Source organism: Cherax quadricarinatus, chromosome 43 (assembly GCF_038502225.1).
Source record: "Cherax quadricarinatus isolate ZL_2023a chromosome 43, ASM3850222v1, whole genome shotgun sequence".
Lineage (NCBI taxonomy): Eukaryota > Metazoa > Arthropoda > Malacostraca > Decapoda > Parastacidae > Cherax > Cherax quadricarinatus.
In genome coordinates, this window is record NC_091334.1 from 8,879,451 (window position 1) to 8,897,502 (window position 18,052).

Sequence of the window (18,052 nt, forward strand, 5' to 3'; positions counted from 1 at the left end):
AAAATTGTATCCTGTATCGCAGGGTGATGTTTCAGCCGACCGTGAGGGAGAGAAAATGTAAGGAATAATTATGAATGGATAAAATATTGAGACATTTAAATGAGAGGACAAAACAATGCGACATTTTAACAAGAGAAAAAATTGAGACGGTTGAACTAGGAAAGAAATTACTGAAATAGTTAAACGAAGTAACAAGATGTTGAGATACTTTTAAAGGAAGGAACAAAATACTGAGAGTTAAAGGAAGGAATAAACAGTAAGCAGTGGAGCAAAATATGAACACAGAGAGATGGTTGAGTCATGCATATTTTACTTACAATGCATGATACTACATAAGTGCACCCTCAAAACACCTTTACCCCCGGTGTTTTCCTTCTACATCAAGAATTTCCTTGGCTGCCAGGCTGAATACTTTAAAGCTGCTTGCTAACCTAGGTATACTGGGGCCCAGTTCCTGGACCCATTATGTACCTCTGTAATCTTTCGACTACCGCCTACAGGATGGGTATAGTGCATAATAAAGATTAAAATAACTAACCTAGGTAATAGTCGCCTGATAACCGCGACGAGGCGCCTTTGTATTCTTTCTAGACTGAGCTAGTTGTAAATGGTATGATGATACCGACAAACTTTGGAAAAGGACACTTGTGTATAGTTCAGGACATAGATTAGAGGAAACATTTCGTCAGGCTTGGCTTGGCATTCCTAATGCAGAGTAAGCTAAAACAAGTTAATTATAAACAGTGTAGATGACCTAGTTTGTTTAATTGATGTTAGCGCTAAACCCATGTGGGTCATTCAACACAAGATGTGGTGGAGGCTTGATCCTCCGTCTGCTGAGCGCCAGACAAACATTAATTATTAGACTGTCACAACACCTGCGACCCTACCTTATTGCGTCATTTTTGTGAGGCGGACAAATATGTGAGTGAGAGAGAGAGAGAGAGAGAGAGAGAGAGAGAGAGAGAGAGAGAGAGAGAGAGAGAGAGAGAGAGAGAGAGAGAGAGAGAGAGAGAGAGAGAGAGAGTTTGATTCCAGCAGAACCTATCATACACCAATACGAAGATTAAAACATGTGGGAAATTATGGGGACGAGGTTCACAGATACATTCCTGAAGTATTTCATCCACCTAATTTGAGGGGGGCACAACTAAGCAATAAGTTATTGTACTTAACAACGTTAGTTGTGCCTCAGAGTCAGGTGGGATTTTAGAGACACTAGGCTGCATCTTGCCTCTCCTCCAAGACACACACACTCTTTCCCACCCACAAAGTCGGGTCTATCAAATATTACAACACAAAATTAATACCAATAATGGTAAATTGCAGGATATTGAGTGGACTGTATGACGATTTGTGACCTAAAAAGAAAGGGGGGGGATCAGTTGAGTATACAACATTTTACAAAAATATATGCATATTATATAATGAGCACTCACCATTAATTACTGGATCACAATTATTCTACTTATGCAGCACACCCTAACGCTACTACTATAGCTAGAATTTACGATGGTCAACTCAAAACTACTGTACGTTATGAGTAAGCGTCACTTAGCTAAGGTGTGTTCCTAGGAAGAATCGGTGTCTTCTATTTTTCCGTTCTTGTTGCCGAAATATAAGGGTTTTCCACACTACGTATCCCAATTCTTCAGCAGGAACGTGTCAGCAATTTCTTAATTACGAACTGAGGCCGATATACACCCACTGAACTTCGATGACGCCTGTGTTCATAAATTCAGTTTCAATATGGCGTTCCTCTTTCCGCGTCACTCTCCGGCTGTTCCACACACCTCTTCACTTAAAATTTCTCGAAGGGTCCAAATATCATCACATTTTAATACGCAATTATTATATTATTCATATTTACACATGCTGAATTCAGGAAAATTCAAAATTTTACACAACACGTATACAACAGTTGGATATCTTGATTGATGAAACGTTTCGCCTACACAGTAGGCTTCTTCAGTCAAATAAAGAGAGAGAAGTCGAGATGAAATAAAGATGATGTAATCAGTCCATTAACCTTGGAGAAAAAGTACTTGATGTGGTCAGTGCCTCAGATCATAAATCCCGTCAAGAGAGGTTCTTTGACGCTGGTGAGGGGCTCTTGATCTAGGGAATTGGATCTGTGCTCCAGTTCCCTGAACTGAGACTGAATGCATTCCATCCATCCTCCCCCTACGGGTTTAGCGCTTCCCCATAATAATAATGTCGTCAACCATAATGTTTAAAGGAGTGGACCGGTAAGCCAGTGGAAGGCCTCGGTTAAATGACCAAAAGCTCCAGCAGCGGGTTCAGGAAGCACTTGTCATGGCTTACATTTATATACATATTATGAATCAGCAGTCTAACTCATGTGACCATCGACTGGCATATTTATTTTTATTTTTTTCATTTGTATTCGAAAGATCCCAAAACATAATGTAATGTCCTAATAAAAGCAAACGTAGATTTCATACACACTATTTTAAGCCAGTTTCTCGATATACGTTGTTTAGGTTAAGTTTGATTCGGTTGTCGTCTGTGAGTGAAATTTAACAAATTTAGAAATGGACACGCAGTGCTCCTTTAGTCTTGTGTGTGTGTGTGTATATATATATATATATATATATATATATATATATATATATATATATATATATATATATATATATATATATATATATATATATATATATATATATATATATATCACCCATTCTTCACACCCATATAAGAGCGTTGGTAAAACTATACTCTCATACATTCCCCTCTTTGCCTCCAAGGACAAAGTTCTTTGTCTCCACAGACTCCTAAGTGCACCACTCACTCTTTTCCCCTCATCAATTCTATGATTCACCTCATCTTTCATAGACCCATCCGCTGACACGTCCACTCCCAAATACCTGAATACATTTACCTCCTCCATACTCTCTCCCTCCAATCTGATATCCAATCTTTCATCACCTAATCTTTTTGTTATCCTCATTACCTTACTCTTTCCTGTATTCACTTTTAATTTTCTTTTTTTTTAACTCCACACCTCTTGCCAAGACCCTCGCATTTACTTCTCTTACAACCCCATCTATAAACCAAAATCTCTCTCTCTCTCCTCTACATTCCTCTCTTCTCCAGGTGCATACACGCTTATTATGACCCACTTTTCGCATCCAATCTTTACTTTAATCCACATAATTCTTGAATTTACACATTCATATTCTCTTTTCTCCTTCCATAACTGATCCTTCAATATTACTGCTACCCCCTCCTTTGCTCTAACTCTCTCAGATACTCCAGATTTAATCCCATTTATTTCCCCCCACCGAAACTCCCCTACCCCCTTCAGCTTTGTTTCGCTTAGGGCCAGGACATCCAACTTCTTTTCATTCATAACATCAGCAATCATCTGTTTCTTGTCATCCGCACTACATCCACGCACATTCAAGCATCCCAGTTTTATAAAGTTTTTCTTCTCTTTTTTAGTGTATATATATATATATATATATATATATATATATATATATATATATATATATATATATATATATATATATATATATATATATATATAAAATATATATATATATATCTAAAATATATATATATATATATATATATATATATATATATATATATATATATATATCTAAAATATATTTAGTTAGGTTAGGCTAAAATAAATTGTTCTTCTTATAATAAGGTTTGATAAGTTTTCTAAGGTTCTTTTGGTACAAAATTAATAATTTTTACATTAACATAAATAAAAAATATATATCTTCAAATGTATAAGAGAAATTTTGAGAAAGGACTAAATTTTAAATAAGTTCTTTGCCAATTGACCAGTTTTACATATTCGGTACGACATATATATATATATATATATATATATATATATATATATTTATTTTTATTATTATCACACCGGCCGATTCCCACCAAGGCAGGGTGGCCCGAAAAAGAAAAACTTTCACCATCATTCACTCCATCACTGTCTTGCCAGAAGGGTGCTTTACACTACAGTTTTTAAACTGCAACATTAACACCCCTCCTTCAGAGTGCAGGCACTGTACTTCCCATCTCCAGGACTCAAGTCCGGCCTGCCGGTTTCCCTGAATCCCTTCATAAATGTTACTTTGCTCACACTCCAACAGCACGTCAAGTATTAAAAACCATTTGTCTCCATTCACTCCTATCAAACACGCTCACGCATGCCTGCTGGAAGTCCAAGCCCCTCGCACACAAAACCTCCTTTACCCCCTCCCTCCAACCCTTCCTAGGCCGACCCCTACCCCGCCTTCCTTCCACTACAGACTGATACACTCTTGAAGTCATTCTGTTTCGCTCCATTCTCTCTACATGTCCGAACCACCTCAACAACCCTTCCTCAGCCCTCTGGACAACAGTTTTGGTAATCCCGCACCTCCTCCTAACTTCCAAACTACGAATTCTCTGCATTATATTCACACCACACATTGCCCTCAGACATGACATCTCCACTGCCTCCAGCCTTCTCCTCGCTGCAACATTCATCACCCACGCTTCACACCCATATAAGAGCGTTGGTAAAACTATACTCTCATACATTCCCCTCTTTGCCTCCAAGGACAAAGTTCTTTGTCTCCACAGACTCCTAAGTGCACCACTCACTCTTTTTCCCTCATCAATTCTATGATTCACCTCATCTTTCATAGACCCATCCGCTGACACGTCCACTCCCAAATATCTGAATACGTTCACCTCCTCCATACTCTCTCCCTCCAATCTGATATTCAATCTTTCATCACCTAATCTTTTTGTTATCCTCATAACCTTACTCTTTCCTGTATTCACCTTTAATTTTCTTCTTTTGCACACCCTACCAAATTCATCCACCAATCTCTGCAACTTCTCTTCAGAATCTCCCAAGAGCACAGTGTCATCAGCAAAGAGCAGCTGTGACAACTCCCACTTTGTGTGTGATTCTTTATCTTTTAACTCCACGCCTCTTGCCAAGACCCTCGCATTTACTTCTCTTACAACCCCATCTATAAATATATTAAACAACCACGGTGACATCACACATCCTTGTCTAAGGCCTACTTTTACTGGGAAAAAATTTCCCTCTTTCCTACATACTCTAACTTGAGCCTCACTATCCTCGTAAAAACTCTTCACTGCTTTCAGTAACCTACCTCCTACACCATACACTTGCAACATCTGCCACATTGCCCCCCTATCCACCCTGTCATACGCCTTTTCCAAATCCATAAATGCCACAAAGACCTCTTTAGCCTTATCTAAATACTGTTCACTTATATGTTTCACTGTAAACACCTGGTCCACACACCCCCTACCTTTCCTAAAGCCTCCTTGTTCATCTGCTATCCTATTCTCCGTCTTACTCTTAATTCTTTCAATTATAACTCTACCATACACTTTACCAGGTACACTCAACAGACTTATCCCCCTATAATTTTTGCACTCTCTTTTATCCCCTTTGCCTTTATACAAAGGAACTATGCATGCTCTCTGCCAATCCCTAGGTACCTTACCCTCTTCCATACATTTATTAAATAATTGCACCAACCACTCCAAAACTATATCCCCACCTGCTTTTAACATTTCTATCTTTATCCCATCAATCCCGGCTGCCTTACCCCCTTTCATTTTACCTACTGCCTCACGAACTTCCCCCACACTCACAACTGGCTCTTCCTCACTCCTACAAGATGTTATTCCTCCTTGCCCTATACACGAAATCACAGCTTCCCTATCTTCATCAACATTTAACAATTCCTCAAAATATTCCTTCCATCTTCCCAATACCTCTAACTCTCCATTTAATAACTCTCCTCTCCTATTTTTAACTGACAAATCCATTTGTTCTCTAGGCTTTCTTAACCTATATATATATATATATATATATATATATATATATATATATATATATATATATATATATATATATATATATATATATATATATATATATATATATATATATATATATATATATATATATATATATATATATATATATATATATATATATATATATATATATATATATATATATATATATATATATATATATATATATATATATATATATATATATATATATATATATATATATATATATATATATATATATATATATATATATATATATATATATATATATATATATATATATATATATATATATATATATATATATATATATATATATATATATATATATATATATATATATATATATATATATATATATATATATATATATATATATATATATATATATATATATATATATATATATATATATATATATATATATATATATATATATATATATATATATATATATATGGGGGGCCCGGTGGCCTGATGGCTAAAGCTCCCGCTTCACACACGGAGGGCCCGGGTTCGATTCCCGGCGGGTGGAAACATTCCGACACGTTTCCTTACACCTGTTCACCTAGCAGCAAATAGGTACCTGGGTGTTAGTCGACTGGTGTGGGTCGCATCCTGGGGGACAAGATTAAGGACCCCAATGGAAATAAGTTAGACAGTCCTCGATGACGCACTGACTTTCTTGGGTTATCCTGGGTGGCTAACCCTCCGGGGTTAAAAATCCGAACGAAATCTTATCTTATCTAATTATGCGCGAACAGAAAACGGAGGACCAGTGAGCACGTGTGAAAAATGGATCTCCAATAATCATGCTTTTTTTTGTATTCTAATGTCAGTCACACATTTGTTCCAGCGTCACAATCACACATATGGCTGTAGCCAGAGTACTAACGTTGATTAGGAGGATGAGCTGCATGACGTAGCTTCACTTAACATGTGACGCCCTGGCAACTGGCTGAGTTGCCAGTACCTTGAGTCGGCCTCCTGATGCAATATTACACAGCTAGTTTTCCCAAGAATAGCTCATAGAACAGCATAATGAGGGTACTCCCATAATGTGACTATAATATGGAAGCAACACACTGCGGGTGTACCTAAAACATTAATTAGTGACGGTCACAACACCTGCGACTCTACCATATTGCATCATTTGTTTTGTGTTTTGTCTAGTGACTTTCACCTTTTTTTTTTTGTTATGTATTGGCTACAGCGCCGTGAGGATGATGATGTCTCCTTCATTAACCGCTTATCCAGCTTCCTTGTTATGTGTAAATCACAAATATGTTTACCTGAGTTTGGACATTTTTGAGCTCCAGCTCTTGGGTAGTTATTTTAATATCTTGATTATGGAGCCCATATCCATGGTGTTGGCAGAAATCGAAAGATTACAGAGGTACATCATGGGCCCAGGGACTGGACCGCAAAGTTTTCACAGCTCTTGGACCAGTCGCTTTTTGTAGTCCAGTTCTATTTAACCTTGTTGTACCCTAATTATTTGCTCTTGAATCCTTATATGGAGTACTCACAGAGTTGTGCCTGCCTAGTCGAACTCCAACTCCTGGTCATTATCACCATCATCACTGTAATCACCGTCACCACCAGGATTACCACCATGATTATAATCACCATTGCCATCACTATCATCATATTCATCTGTGTACTCACCTATTTATGGTTGTAGGGGTTGGTCGCTGCTCCTGGCCCTGCCTCTTCGCTGGTCGCTATAAGTCCACTCTCTCCCTGCCCCAAGGGATTTGCCGTGCCTCTTTTTAAAGCTATGTATGGATCCTGCCTCCACTACATCAGTCTCCAGACTGTTCCACTTCCTGACAACTCTGAAATAATGATTATGTCATCGCCCTTTCAAAGTCATTTGGCGTCAGGATAATATCAGACAGGTTTGAGTCTACCAAATACTGTGTCCCTCTCATAAAAAAATCACTTAGATCTTCGACTCTGGTTAGCAGCTCGCGAAAAACAGAGTCATGTTGGGACTTGAGCACCTCACTCGTTTCCTTGCTGTCATCTGTGTAGGACCCATCTTGTCTAAATGTGTGTGTGTGTGTGTGTGTGTGTGTGTGTGTGTGTGTGTGTGTGTGTGTGTGTGTGTGTGTGTGTGTGTGTGTGTGTGTGTGTGTGTGTGTGTGTGTGTGTGTGTGTGTGTGTGCGTGTGTGCGTGCGTGCGTGCGTGTGCGTGTCTGATAAGAAAGTGAGAATTTTTTCTACTTACTGACTGATAATATCACCGGGAACTCGACCCGCTATCAAGGATTATTAACTCACACTGCTGATATGCACACTTTTTCCTTATTAGGTACATTTATATATAAAAAAGTACGAAAGTGCGTTGTATCTTACGTTTCAACACATATCATTCGCTTGTAGATTTTTATTAGTTATTTAAAACAAACAGAGGGTAATATTTCATTTTTGCGACGTTTCGAATTACACTCATTTCATTTTGTGTACCTCAACTACACTTTTCGCTTCATTTTATGTATCTTAATTACACTCTATAGATCTCGGATACTTGATAACTCTTCAACACTCTGTGTTCACCGCAATAACTTTTGGTGTTGTTGGTGTGTTTGTGGTAGTGTTGATGGTGTGTTTGTGGTGGTGTTGTTGGTGTGTTTGTGGTGGTGTTGTTGGTGTGTTTGTGGTGGTGTTGTTGGTGTGTTTGTGGTGGTGTTGTTGGTGTGTTTGTGGTGGTGTTGTTGGTGTGTTTGTGGTGGTGTTGTTGGTGTGTTTGTGGTGGTGTTGTTGGTGTGTTTGTGGTGGTGTTGTTGGTGTGTTTGTGGTGGTGTTGTTGGCGTGTTTGTGGTGGTGTTGTTGGTGTGTTTGTGGTGGTGTTGTTGGTGTGTTTGTGGTAGTGTTGATGGTGTGTTTGTGGTGGTGTTGATGGTGTGTTTGTGGTACTGTTGATGGTGTGTTTGTGGTAGTGTTGTTGGTGTGTTTGTGGTAGTGTTGATGGTGTGTTTGTGGTGGTGTTGATGGTGTGTTTGTGGTGCTGTTGATGGTGTGTTTGTGGTACTGTTGATGGTGTGTTTGTGGTAGTGTTGTTGGTGTGTTTGTGGTACTGTTGATGGTGTGTTTGTGGTGGTGTTGATGGTGTGTTTGTGGTGCTGTTGATGGTGTGTTTGTGGTAGTGTTGTTGGTGTGTTTGTGGTGGTGTTGTTGGTGTGTTTGTGGTGGCGTTGTTGGTGTGTTTGTGGTGCTGTTGTTGATGTGTTTGTGGTGGTGTTATTGGTGTGCTTGTGGTGGTGTTATTGGTGTGCTTGTGGTGGTGTTGTTGGTGTGTTTGTGGTGGTGTTGATGGTGTGTTTGTGGTGCTGTTGTTGGTGTGTTTGTGGTGCTGTTGTTGGTGTGTTTGTGGTGCTGTTGTTGATGTGTTTGTGGTGGTGTTGTTGGTGTGATTGTGGTGCTGTTGTTGGTGTGTTTGTGGTGCTGTTGTTGATGTGTTTGTGGTGGTGTTATTGGTGTGTTTGTGGTGGTGTTGTTGGTGTGTTTGTGGTGCTGTTGTTGGTGTGTTTGTGGTGCTGTTGTTGGTGTGTTTGTGGTGCTGTTTTTGGTGTGTTTGTGGTGGTGTTGTTGCTGTGTTTGTGGTGGTGTTGCTGGTGTGTTTGTGGTGGTGTTTTTGGTGTGTTTGTGGTGGTGTTGTTGGTGTGTTTGTGGTGGTGTTGTTGGTGTGTTTATGGTGCTGCTGTTGGTGTGTTTATGGTGCTGTTGTTGGTGTGTTTGTGGTGGTGTTGTTGGTGTGTTTGTGGTGGTGTTGTTGGTGTGTTTATGGTGCTGTTGTTGGTGTGTTTGTGGTGGTGTTGTTGGTGTGTTTGTGGTGATGTTGTTGGTGTGTTTGTGGTGGTGTTGTTGGTGTGTTTGTGGTGGTGTTGTTGGTGTGTTTGTGGTGATGTTGTTGGTGTGTTTGTGGTGGTGTTGTTGGTGTGTTTGTGGTGATGTTGTTGGTGTGTTTGTGGTGGTGTTGTTGGTGTGTTTGTGGTGATGTTGTTGGTGTGTTTGTGGTGGTGTTGTTGGTGTGTTTGTGGTGCTGTTGTTGGTGTGTTTGTGGTGGTGTTGTTGGTGTGTTTGTGGTGCTGTTGTAGGTGTGTTTGTGGTGATGTTGTTGGTGTGTTTGTGGTGCTGTTGTTGGTGTGTTTGTGGTGCTGTTGTTGGTGTGTTTGTGGTGCTGTTGTTGGTGTGTTTGTGGTGATGTTGTTGGTGTTTTTGTGGTGCTGTTGTTGGTGTGTTTGTGGTGGTGTTGTAGGTGTGTTTGTGGTGCTGTTGATGGTGTGTTTGTGTTGTTGTTGTGTGTTTGTGGTGTTGTTGATGGTGTGTTTGTGTTGTTGTTGGTGTGTGTGTGGTGTTGTTGCTGGTGTGTTTGTGGTGTTGTTGTTGGTGTGTTTGTGATGTTGATGGTGTGTGTGTGGTGTTGTTGATGGTGTGTTTGTGTTGTTGATGGTGTGTTTGTGTTGTTGATGGTGTGTTTGCGGTGCTGTTGTTGGTGTGTTTGTGGTGCTGTTGTAGGTGTGTTTGTGGTGCTGTTGCTGGTGTCTTTGTGGTGTTGTTGTTGGTGTGTTTGTGGTGCTGTTATTGGTGTGTTTGTGGTGCTGTTGATGGTGTGTTTGTTGATAATGTACTTGTGGGATTCATGGTCAAGTGTTGGTGGTATCGTGCTGCGGAATAAGCTACAATATTTTAGAGAGTATTTGTGTTCAGTAAGATCCCAGGAGGCTGGCTAGGCTCACTGCCACCTAAATACATTTTGTTAAAAATCTATCAAAACAATTTTATTATCACGCTGTTATTATAAAGTTCATCGATAGGTGCCATCAGCTATTTCATATTAGTTCATTTGAAAGTTATACATTTCTTACCTTTTTATGGAATTTTAACTATTTACTAATTTTGTTTATTCTACGTTGATTCCTCGTTTATTGTTATAATAATTATTAAATGCTTAAGTGAATAATAATGTGTAGGCGTGTGTATGTACACTGGGAGTTTACATTACCATATTTTAGGTATTGAAGTATTTTTGACTGGTGGTGAGCAGCTGACATGCAACCTTAATGATCCTTTGAATAATCCATAGATATTAAGGCCAGTTAACCCACCAATTATTATTATTATTATTATTATTATTATTATTATTATTAGTATTATTAGTATTATTATTATTATACACAGGTTTTATACACCGCGAGGTGTATATTCAATCAGTAAACCTTTAATTCCTGTTTTAGGTATTAAAATATTCTTGACTGGTGGTGAACAGGTGATACGCAGCCGTAATCACCCTCTTGTAGTCGATAGGCTTAAAGCCCCATTAATCATCATTACCATTAATAATAATAATAATAATAATAATAATAATAATAATAATAATAATAATAAATAATAATAATAATGTACTTGAAAGATAAAGGAATTATTGTTTTATCCTGACACTATGATTTCATAAATGGTATTATATAAACCCTACAGGATATATACACCAACTTATATATGCAGTTATTTTACATCAATGTTTATTTTAAGGAATTAAAGTATCTTGTCTTTTTGGTGAAAAAATTATTATTGATATAACTGAAACCTGGTTCAGTCTGAAAAATAACATGGCTGATTGAGCGCCACGTACAGGGATATAAATTATTCCACACTGATAGTCAACAGGACAGGGAGCAGAGTTGCTTTGTATGTTAGGGAAAATTTTAGGGCTCGGTGTTGGGTCCGTCAAGTTCGCTTGTGAGTCTCCACTCCGTTTCACTCTTACCCAAGTTCTGGTGTTCGTCAAACCACTCCGTTTTACTTTTGGTAACAAAACTGTACCACCTCTCCAGAAGCAGTTTCAAGAAGTGTGAGAATGGCTCTTCCACAAACATTCCACGTTAGTCATCTCTCCATATAACACCTACAAATGAACTGCCTTCTGTTGTCCCCACCTGCCTCCTCTCCTGTGATCAAACCTGCTGCCAGCCACTCAAGAATCAAGACTTCAAACTAATACAAGATTATAATGCATTCACAGCCTGCTCCTGCTTTTCAGTCCTCTCCACGTATGCTTAACTGCTGGGTTAAACCCTGACACTTTATCTGCGACTGAAGACACTCCTACGCTATTCTTCGCCTGTACCGTCTTCCCCTCTTATCCCACAAGGGTCTTACTTAAACTTTCTTGTCTTGTTTTGGGAAATTTTAAACCGTTGGATCACCAACGATAGATGGAAGGGACAGACACGGAATGTGTTTGGCCGCAGTTTCTTGAAGGGCATGGATAGCTTATCTTAGGTGTGATCTAGAGGCCACGGTAAACTTTTTTGGCACGAAATTGCTCAGGTATCTAGAAACGAGAATGTAATTTTAATGGGACATTTTAACTTTAGACAAATCGACTGGAGAAATTTGATTGGTAATCTAGAGTCTAGCGACTATCTTGAAATGGTCCAAGACTTTTTTAAACAGTGTTTGTCAGAACCAACTAGAGGAAATAACCTGCTGGACTTGGTTCTAGCAAAAAAAAATTTCCCTGACAGATAATCTTGAGTTTAATAAAGAGCCTGGAGAAAGCGATCACAAATCACTTAGTTTTAATATTTTATGGAATTATAATAAAGATAAAAATAGTCGCACTGCTCAATATATGGGGCTAAGAGATTACTAGAGAAGTGTAAACTGAGGTAACCTGAGGACGATCATGAGGGACACACGACAGTAGGTGGTGATGGTTGCCAATGTGACATTTTCCAAAGTATTGTACATGCTGGCCAAGCTGCATGCATTCCTAAGTATTGTACAAGCTGGCCATACTGCATGTATTCCTAATAGATGATTTAGATCAAACGTGAATGACCCTAAATGGATAAACAATAGACTCAACATCTCAGCATTTACAGGCGAATGAAAAGAGGTGAGAGGTCACCTTAAATGCCCAATATATTAAATTTGAGAGAGAGAAGTCTAAAAAGGAACAAGGAATTAAAAACCAGTTCTTTTAGTTTCAGTTATATAGGAATAAGATTGTGTATGTCTGTTTCTTCAAGGTTAACAGACAGATTCCATCATCTTTGCCTCGCCACTGCTCCTGCAGTCTACACTACATTCTCCTCTGTATTTGGTGAAGCCTACCGCTAAGGCAGGCTTCACCTGCTGCACATGTGTCTTAACAGGTCATTATGTAGCTTTCTAGTGTCATCAAAAATTATCTGACGAATTGTTTTAATGTCATCGGCAAACTTATATCGTTATTTATTCCTTCATCTGTGTCGTTTATGTAGATTGTAAACAGCAAAGGTTTTCTGTATCGCTATATATTCCCTCATCCGTTGTCTTGTTTACATACACACTCAGCTGTGTTGTTTATGTAGACTGTGAAGGTTACTGGGAAGAGTCACAGGAATGACAGGGTTACATAACCTCAACTTTATCATCAGCATGTTAGGGGGGTAGGGAGTTACAATGACGGCAGGGTAGCCTAACTTCACAGCATACCAGGGGGGGTAGGGAGTTATAGTGACGGCAGGGTAGCCTAACTTCACAGCATGCCCGGGGGCGTAGGGAGTTATAGTGACGGCAGGGTAGCCTAACTTCACAGCATGCCAGGGGGGTAGGGAGTTATAGTGACGGCAGGGTAGCCTAACTTCACAGCATGCCAGGGGGGTAGGGAGTTATAGTGACGGCAGGGTAGCCTAACTTCACAGCATGCCAAGGGGGTAGGGAGTTATAGTGACAGCAGGGTAGCCTAACTTCACAGCATGCCAGGGGGATAGGGAGTTATAGTGACGGCAGGGTAGCCTAACTTCACAGCATGCCAGGGGGGTAGGGAGTTATAGTGACGGCAGGGTAGCCTAACTTCACAGCATGCCAAGGGGGTAGGGAGTTATAGTGACGGCAGGGTAGCCTAACTTCACAGCATGCCAGGGGGGTAGGGAGTTATAGTGACGGCAGGGTAGCCTAACTTCACAGCGTGCCAGGGGGGGTAGGGAGTTATAGTGATGGCAGGGTAGCCTAACTTCAAAGCATGCCAGGGGGGTAGGGAGTTACAGTGACGGCAGGGTAGCCTAACTTCACAGCATGCCGGGGGTTAAGAGAGGCATCTGCAGAATTTCCCACTTACCTTTCAACAGTTCACTAGAAGTCCTTGAGTCAAGGCAAGTGCGTAGTAATCACAAGTACTATGTAGCCAAGCATTGATTAATATTTTTTTACGGTGTTATACAGACTGACGCAACAGAGCTGACTAAGGCCCACTAGGTAGGTTTACAAGATGTGATAGGTAGACTGGTTGGTTTATTAGCTTTAAAACATATCGACTATTCTAGGTTAGTTTTAGTTTAATATGTTTATTATGCACCCCATACCCATCCTGTGGGCGGTAGTCAAAAGATTACAGAGGTACATAATGGGTCCAGGGACTGGGCCTCAAAGTTTTGATAGCTGAGCAAGTTACAGAGGTAATGAATTCACAATTTACAAAGGTAATGAACTCACAATTTACAAAGGTAATGAACTCCAGGTAGGTCTAGTCACAATCATGACAAGTTACAAAGGTATTTACAGATTACAGAGGTACACAATGGGTCCAGGGACCGGGCTCCAAAGTTTTGATGGCTGAACTAGGTACAAGGTAATGAACTCACAAGTTACAAAGGTAATGAATACTGTAAGAATGGTTACTTACATTTATACATGGCTGCAATCATGAACAAATTTTAGAGTAATGAGCAATTCACACTTCCACACCCGGTCACAACTGTAGTGAGTTATTGGTGCAAATGTTGATTGCTGAGTCTCTCTCTCTCTCACACACACACACACACACACACATACAAATTCATACACACACACATAAACACACACACACACACACACACACACACACACACACACACACACACACACACACATACACAAACTCATACACACACACGCACACACACTCATACACACACACACACTCATACACACACACACACTCATACTCACACACACACACACACCATTAGCTGCCTGACTGCGGTGGAGTGCGGTTGTGCACAGCACCCCTCTGCTGTTTTGTCAGGAGAGCTCTCATAGCAACAATATGGCGCTGAGTATCCGACGTAGGGTGAACACTGTCGGCGTGGAGCTGCTTCGTGGGGCGATTTCCCCCTCTACGGCGCAGGTGTTACTTCCGGCAATCATCAGGGAAACGTACGGAGTGCAGGATGATGAGGTTTATGGTGTGGCCCTGAATGGGGCCTATCGTCTATTCGTCAAGTTAAATTCGACGGCTGTGTACGAGTCGTTAGTGACGAAATTTGAGCATGTGAGTATTGATGTAACTCCAGCTGTCAAAGTGCGACTCATAGACGTTTCTCGCCACTATACGTGGGTGAAGTTGCGCAATGTCCCCTTCGAGGCTGACGAGGAGGACTTACGGAAGGTGTTTGCAGCTTATGGTACCGTGCATCTGGCAACCCAAGGCAAGTGGGCGGCAGGTGCGTACGTGGGACGTCCGGAGGGTACATTCTCCCTCAAAATGACACTGAGGCACCCGATCCCGTCATACGTCGTGATGCCGGAGTTTAGGACCCAAATTCTAGTGGCGTATGCTGGGCAGCGTCGGACATGCAGGTTGTGTGGAGAGTATGACCATATGGCGGCGACGTGTGGGAGGCAGTGGAGGGCGCCGGCGCAAACAGGTGGTGCACCAGTTACAGGTGTGGATGTCGTAGAGGAGAATTCCAAAGGAAACCGAGGAGATGGCCGTCTGTGGAGTGAAATTGTAGAAGAGTCTCTTGTGGTGCATGAGGGGCGGGGCACGAGTTGTGTGGAGCCGAAAATGGCCACTTTGCCGGTGACGGGGGAGGAAGTGCTCATTCAGCAGGAGGTGCAAGAGCTGGAGGAGGAGCTCGACGAGGTATTGAAAACTTTACCTTCTTCGGGCGAGGATAATGGCTTGGTCCGTGAAATGGTGCCTGAGTTGAAAGGAGAGTGTGGCGGGACAGGCACGGGAAGGAAGGAGGACAACTGCAGGCACAGAGAGGAGTCACCGAGCTCTGTGCGACAGGTCACAGTAGAGGTTGATGTTCACTGTGAGGAATCTTCGGTAGACAGTATGGCGGTAGAGAGTGTTACGAGGAAGAGGGCGGCTGCGTCAGACTCAGATGATGTCCTGACGCCCGCGCAGAGGTCTGGGAGGAAGGATGTATATTCTCGTGACAGCCAGGATAAGAGGCATCGAAGAGGGGGGGGGGTGGATGGTGACAAACCACATGTTGACCCTGGGGCAAGAGGCCCTGGGAAGGGTGAGAGGAGAAAGGGTTGGAAGCTTTAGAAAGGCCTTAAGTGCATGACTGTGAATGTGAATGGACTGTGTACTGGTGTGAAGAGGGAATGCTTTCGTATGCTCTTACGTCGATACAGAGTGGACGTAGTCTTTCTACAGGAGCATAATTTCAGGGAGGGTAGAGTGCTCGAGGTGGACGGGTATACGGTGTTGACTCTGCCATCGGCACGTTTGAAAGGTGGTGTGGGTTTATTGATAAAGGAGGCGAGCCCGTTTGTGTTGCAAAGACGTGAAGGGGGTGGGGGGGGGAGGGTGTTGCGTGTGGATGGGTGGTGGATGGGGCAGAGGGTAACCTTTGTAAGTGTGTATGCACCAGCTGAAAATGATATGAAAGTCAAGAGGGATTTTGTGTGTGATGATCTAGTTTTTGCTTTCCGTGGTTTACCTGAAGTGGCCATCGTAGGTGGGGACTGGAATTGTGTGATCAGGAGAGCGGATGTGGAACCACGAGGGGCGGGGCATATGTTGACAGCATTACGCAATCTTTTGGTGGACGTTCAGTTGAGGGATGTGGTAGGTGGGGGAGCGTGGGAGGTGGAGCATACTTTCGTGAGGCGAGGTTACGCAGCTAGGTTAGACAGGTTGTATATATCTCATAAGGTATTGTCAACGTCTGTCCGTACTATTGAACTAGCTTTTTCAGATCATAGGGCGGTTGTCGCAGAAGTAGAGTGGGATTCTCTAGCTTGTATCTCTAGGGGATATTGGAAATTAAATACGAGTCTGTTGGAAGATGAGGAGGGGTTGGGGGGTTTTACGGAGCTGTGGGAGAGATTAACTGAGGAGGTACAAGGTGTGGAGGACGTGGTGACGTGGTGGGATGGTGTGGCTAAGGACCGGATTCGGCATTATTATGTGAGGGAGGGGAAAAGGATTAATTCTTTAAAATTTGGGTTGATTAATTATTTGGAGGACAGGTTACGGGGTTGTTATGTAAAAGGGACAGTAGAGGGTGTCTATCCGATGGACGACATTATGATACTTAAAGAGCGGTTGCGAGAAATTCAGGACGAGCGGTTCCAAGCGGTGAGAGTAATGGCGGGGGTGGAGGAGGTGTTATGGGGTGATAGGCCGTCTTCGTGTGTGTTGCGCAGACAAAAACAACGTCGGCAGGCAACAACTATTCCATGTTTGGAGGTTCTTGAGTCGGTGGGAGGGTATAGGGCGGGTCAGGTTATCCACACTACGGATGGGATGGGGTTGTTTGCGGATCAGTGGTACGAAAAGTATTGGCGGGAGGAAGGGGTAGGATTAGGGGATTTAGAGAGGGTGTGTGGAAGTGTGCCATGTAGGTTAGGACACAGTGATAGGGAAGCTTTGGGGGGGGACATAACTGAGGGGGAAATATGGAGAGCTTTGAGTGCCATGCAAAAGGGCAAAGCACCGGGAATCGATGGACTGCCGGCGGAGTTTTATCAACAGCATTGGGAGTTAATAAAAGGTTTTTTGGTGAGGTTACTGAACTTGATGAAGGTAAGGGGAAGGTTGGGTGACAGACAGGCAACAGCTGTAGTTGTTTTGGTACCGAAGGGTAAGGAACAGCGTTCGCTCAGGGACTATAGAACAATATCGTTGTTATGCGCGGATTATAAGTTATTTGCAAAAATTTTAGGAAATAGGATCAAGTGTGTTGTAGGGAGGGTTGTATCGGAAACCCAGTTTGGGTTGCCAGGTAGGTCTATGGGGGTGGGACATGGTCTTTTAAGGGATTTCGTGGAAGAAAAAGGGGGGGGAAGGGGGGGGGGTTTGGTTGCACTAGACTGGCAAGGAGCTTATGATAGGGTGGAGCGAGAGGCGTTGAGAGCTATCCTCAGGAAACAGGGCTATGGGGAAGAAATAGTGGGATGG